The sequence below is a fragment of the Pyrgilauda ruficollis genome, unplaced genomic scaffold, assembly GCF_017590135.1.
Source record: "Pyrgilauda ruficollis isolate IOZ18807 unplaced genomic scaffold, ASM1759013v1 scaffold43, whole genome shotgun sequence".
Classification (NCBI taxonomy): Eukaryota; Metazoa; Chordata; class Aves; order Passeriformes; family Passeridae; genus Pyrgilauda; species Pyrgilauda ruficollis.
Genome location: NW_024525823.1, coordinates 3,371,352 through 3,377,640, shown reverse-complemented (window position 1 = coordinate 3,377,640; position 6,289 = coordinate 3,371,352).

Genomic DNA, 6,289 nt, shown 5'->3' with positions numbered 1-6,289 from the left:
TGTCGCTTTATGTTGTCTGCGTGTTTTCTATTGTATCACTCTTAAATCATAGCAGTTACAGGTAATTAGTAATTTCTAGTTTCTATTAACATTAAAAAACAACATCAAGAACAGCTCCCTTTTAACAATGGCACATTTCAACTAGTTTGCCCAGGATTCTTGTTTCTATGGCCTGGGCTTGACAGACTAAGAATACACCCAGCTGGTTTTCAAACCAACACTTTCAATAGTCTGGGGAAGGGCTGTGTGACTTGTCATAAAAACAGCTGCCTCTGTCTCCCCAACCAGCCAGGAATAAGCTGAAGAGAACAAAACCTTGAATGAAATCACCTAGACTTTTCATGCAAGGACAAAAGGTGGTCATTATGCATACCAGGAAGGTTCTTTTATAGCTGGTAATTACATATAAATTGGAGAGTTATAATAAAAAAATCATTTCTCTCTTCATTTATTTAAAATGTGATTTCTACAGCCATTATATAATTACTGGTATTTTTCAGTAATGTTATTAAGAACAAATGAGCTAGTGTTTCAGAAAGAATCACAAAGATGCAAATACTGAAAGTTCCTTATTAGAACTGGTAGTCCAGCACGAAGCAAGTGGCAGGAAAAAGATCTCCTATTGAAAACTGCAAACTGAACTTTTTCAGCGTTGAAAAATGATTAATTTCTGTCTTTCTATTATGAAGAAAGAAATTATGCCTATTATCTCTGACACATTATTTCAAGCTCTCAACTTTTCTCAGTTTCTCATTTGTTCAGAAAAAGTCTGTGAACTACTGACCTCTAGCAACAAGCCTAAAATAAGACATAGAAAGATCACAAAAAATGCTGAAAAGAGCAAGAACAGCTCCCTGCTGTCACTACTCATAAAATAAGTGTTATTCATGACACTTAGTCAAGCACTCATTCCTGTGTACAGTCTGAAATGCTTGAGTATAAGCAACAGTAGCAACATACTAGTGAAAGAATATAAAAATAAAGAAAAAACATCTCTTTGGAGATACACAAATCTCCATGAATTTCAGCCTAGACAGATTTTAGAGAGCTAATTTAGGTTATATACTTCACCGCAGTGCACAATTCTAGATATCTCGGAGGCTGAAAATCAGTACTAAATATTATTAATGTAGAGGAGCAATCCAGGAGTGATACAGAGAACAAAGAAGAAAGACTTGTATTTCAAGTCCCTTATATTCCAAGAGAGAAGAATTGCAATCAGGTGCATAAATATCACTGTGTCATCACTGAGTCCACCTCAGTGGAAACTTTATTTCTTTTAAGGCAAATTATTTTCTATTACTGGTAGTGCTCCCATAAATGGATAAGAACAGCCAGAAAGCACAAGAAATGAAGAAGTAAATATCCAGTCCCCCAAGATTTTTAGTGATGGCAGAATGTAAAGCAACACACATCTACTCAAGAGCCCTGAGGCTCTGATGTCCAGGGGATTCCTGCTGTCCTGAGCTACCCTGGGCAACAATGGCAGCAGAAGGCTCCAAACAAAAACAGCAACATAACTCAAAATGAGGAAGAGCAGACAGAGACCCTTTCCAGTTCCAATGGCAGTCCATCAAACTTGTGTCTCCTTTCTCTGGTCCATGCTGTCACACCAGATGCTTCTTTCTTCTCTCCCAAGGGCAGAAGCTCTTTCTCCCCCAGCAGGAAGGTACAGGTTAGATCTGAACTAACAATGGGAAACAAAGGATTAGAACTGGGATGAGGGGGTGGGAAAGATACCTAATTTTTAAGGCAAGGTCATTTTCACTTTTTTAAAAAGAATGCAGGTGATGGGGAGGCTTTTGTTAGGATAGCAAATAAACTTTTTTAACACATTCATTTGACTTCTTGAAAATCTGCCACTTACTCCACTGATGATGGGAAGAGTCTCTATCCTTAGCTGACTGAGATTATTAAAGTGGCTTCTTCCTGGCTAATTGTTAAACATCCTGGTTTAGCATAATTTTGTTGCCTTGCTTTTTCTCTTGTGACTACACATGGTGATAAAAACTTTCTGTGAAACTGTCACTTTTTTGTAATGGCATCAAAAAGCTTGGAGTAAAACTGTGTACACTTTAATGATTCATCAGAATAGTTTTTATCTTGTATTTTAAAACTCAAAGTAGCAGTTTAAATTTGTCTGTGATTATGTCCCCAGTATTTGCTCTAGGGCACAGAAGATGGTCTTACAGATTTACGTGTGTTAATAAGAAAAAAATCACAACTTGCAGATCAAGTTCTGTGATACACATGCTAGACATTACAAGTATGTAAGTACCCGAAAAGTATTCGCAGACCTCACAGGCTCTTCAATAAGACCTTTTACACTGGGTTCACACCACACACAACACTAATTTATAAATGTCTTTTTCTTTGTTTGATCACAAAATGCACCTTACTTACATGTCTGGCTTTGCACTGAAATATCTACCAGTCTTCTTTCGCTGGAATAAGCAATACCTGGTATTTTCAGTGTGACAAAAGACATTTACCTGTGAGTAGAGCTGAGAGAGAGGCAGAGACTGACGTTTTATGAAAGTGAAGCCTGTATATAATAACAAAGTCATAATAAAAAAAGAACCATTAAAGGCAGCAAATCATAAACAAAATAATGTATATCTGAAAATGAAGAATGGGGTTAAGATGGGCCATTAAAAATTGCTAATTCTTGCTTTTGAGCCCAACTGCCAGGCTGCAGTTTCAAGATGAGTGTTCAGAAGAAATCTTTGCATGATCGCTCCATTTCCTGTTTGTGCCCATTGCCTCTTGTCCTACACCTGGCTTTTCCTTCTTTAGCTGCTCCTCTTAGGCATATGGATGCATTGATCAGATCCTCCTGAGCCTTTTCCTCCTCAGGCTGAACAACCACAGCTCTTTTAGCCTTTACTATGCAAGATGTTCCATTTTATTAATCACCTTCATAATCTTTCACCTGCTACATTCCAGCAAGCCCCTGTCTGTCTTGCACTGGGCTTTCACCAAGGCTGACTAAAGAGGAAGGATCACCTCCATGCTGCTAATGCTGTGCCTGATCAAGGCCAGAGGGCTGTTGGCCATTTCACTGTGAGGGCACACTGCTGGATCACATTCATCGTTCACCAGGAGCCCCAAGTTCTTTCCTGTTAAACTGGTTTCCAGGCAGTTTGTCCCCAGCATGTAGTGATGCATGAAGTTGTTCCTTCGCAGTGGCAGGAGATGACATTTCATTTTTTTTAATTTAATGGGACTCCTTTGAGGCTGTTTCTTGAGCCTGCCAAGGTCCTTTTGAACTGCCTCACAACCATCTGGGGTCACTTGGTGTGTTCAGCCTGAAGCCTGAGGGGAGACCTCATTGCAGTATACAAATTCCTTGTGAGAGGAAGAGGAGGGACAGACACTGATCTCTTCTCTCTGGTAACCAGTGACAGGACCCCAGGGAATGGCCTGAAGCTGTGTCAGGTTGGATATTAGGATAAGGTTCTTTCCCCAGAGGGTGGTTGGGCACTGGAACAAGCTCCCCAGGGAAGTGGTCACAGCACCACCCTGACAGAGTTCAAGAAGTGTTTGGACAATGCACTCAGGCACGTGGTGTGACTTTTGGGGATGGTTCTGTGAAGGCCTGTGAGCTGGACTCAGTAATCCTTTTTTGTCCCTTCTGAGTCAGCTTATTCTGTGATTCTGTGGTTCAGGTGATGAATTAAAATGTTATTGATTAACATTATTGGCCTCCTCAGGCACATCTCCAGTGACTGGCCTCCAGCTGGACTTTAAGTTGCTGATCATAACCTTTCAAGGCCAGCAGTTTAAATGGTTTTCTATTTATCTAGTTCATTCTTCATCAGTTCAATAAATATCTTGTAAGAGATGGTATAAGATGCCTTGCTGATCTCAAGATAAACAGCTATGTAAGAAATTCTGTTCTTATTCTTCTGTGATCAGACATAGCTCCACTGCATGAACCAAGTCTCCAAAGTCTTGAGCAACCTGGCCTGAATGACCCTGCACTGATGTTGTTGTGTGCAGGATGCTGGACTGGATGGCTTCCTGAATGATGAACTGTTTTGTTATGGCAGAAACAGCTGAATTGCTCCCCACCAAGAAGAGGACCCAGGGCTAGGTTCTTCCTGCTGTGGAAAAGAGCTGGGATGAGATACACCACCATGAAGGAGCAAGCTTGCTTCTCCTATTGGACAAAAGGAGGACAGGAGAGAGGAGGGCAGTGAATGCTGCTGCTGGGAGGGTCGTTTCAACATTCAGCACTGAGACACTGCACCAGCCCAGCCTTCCCCAGCTCAGCAGCCTCTACACCAAGGGTGGAAGCCCCTCACAACAGCCTCACCAGCCCGATGCTGTGGGTGAGCCCCCTGATAACTGTGAGCTGACTGATAGCACTTCCCAACGGCTAAAGAACATTTCCTCATGGCCAGAATGAAAGGAAAGCCAGAGAGTAAAACTAGAAGGAAAAAGGCAAAAAGAGGCAAATAAGAAAAGAACTGCTAATGTGCACTTAGCAGTTTGCAAGAATTGGAGGTTTTTTTATACTTGTCAATTATTTGCTCAAAGATGCTAGGCTTTCAATAACCTACAGTACACTGGGGAGAGAATGCACTTATTAGATTGTGCTAAAGAAACCCAAAGAGCATGAGAACTTACAAAAAAATATTCAAAAATATTAGGTTTTTTTTTCCTAAAAAGTCTCAGGCTGGTGGTTTCTTGTCATCATTTAACAAAGCTGAGATTGTTGAATCAGACATGCAGTAGTGTAGTGCCTATGGCAACATTCACTCAGAATCCACTTATAATAAGAAACACAAAATTGAAAAAGTAGCTCTTAGAGGATCCTCATCTAGATTTCTAAAGGTTGCAGAACCAGATCAGAAGTTTTAAAGGGATTTTAAATAATGGCACAGGGAATTGAAAAGCAAAAGCAGAGAAAATGTTACCCTAAGAAGTCCATAAATTGCAAAAACAGGTTGCTGGTGAACAAATTAAGGCAGTATCTGATATAAAGATGAAAGTCTGTGCAAACACGACGAAGTCAAGTTGAACACAAACAGATAAAAATGAGAATTTAATAAATGAAGTCAAGAAATCCCTCCTTACTGTGGTAAAGTAGGATAAAATCTCAGATGACATTTGTGAGAGTTTTGGGAAATGGAGCACTTAGTCAATTGGTTGCAGACTGAAAATACAACTGATATTAAGAAGTCTTGTTGGTCACTGTAGTGCTTTAACACCAATCAGAAATTAAACTCCAAGTAAGCCACTCCCTTCCCTCGCCCCTTCTGGTAAGAGAGGTACAAAAGCAGAGACTATGGGTTGAGATAACAATTTACTGAAAGCAAAAAGCAATTAAATAAGAAACACACAGCAACAGTAGCAATACTAATAATAAAAGCATACAAAAGAGGTGTTACACCCGTAGAAAGGTGTTCACCATCTCAACTTAGTTCCACATGGACAATGCTTTCCATTCAGCACCACATCTGTAGCTGTGTCTCAGAAAAATGAGAGGACGGATGGAGGCAGAAAAGGATGGAGTCTGCAAGGCTGATGCTGACAGCTTTCCCTGGAGAGAGCAAGGCAAAAAATGACACACCTCTAGCAGTGTTCTTACCTTTCTTTCCCAAAACCATGCCTCCCGCAGATGATGCGCATGGTACAGGATTACAGTTTAGCCACACCCACATGGCACTAAGCTCTGCCCCCTCCCTGCAACCAGAAGAATCACTTTAGTATTGCTGGGAGGTTGTTCATTTGAGTTGCCCCTGGAAATGCCTCCAGGACTACATCATCCTCCTCTACCCACAATGCATGGCACTTTTGGAAGCTCTCAGTCTCAAACACATCTCACCTGTCCTGTGAGGTCTTACTGCACACTGGAGAGCTCTCCTTCTCCTGGGGTCTCAGTAGCCATTGCTACACCATGTGCATGCTTCACAGCCTACACAACAGACTTTATTACAGATTACTTTTTGTTACAAACCAGGGGCTAGAAAAGAGGACTACTGGAAACAGGACAGATGAGTGGATCAGCAACCTTTTTGGTGCTCTCCCCACATGTTGAATTATTGAAAAGATCTACAGAGCAGCAAAGATTGCTCTGTAGGACCGGCTCATCCCAACAGAGGAGGCTCCTGCAGGGATGAGGCACACTGTCACATCTCATGGTGTTCATTTGTCATCTCTCCAGCATGTGTCCTCAAGCCTGGGCTCCCTCTCCTCACAGGAAGCCCGTGAGCCTGGCTCCACATCAGTAGTGCTCGCTGTTACCCAGGGACATGGCCAAGGCTGGTGGGGAATCAGGGGC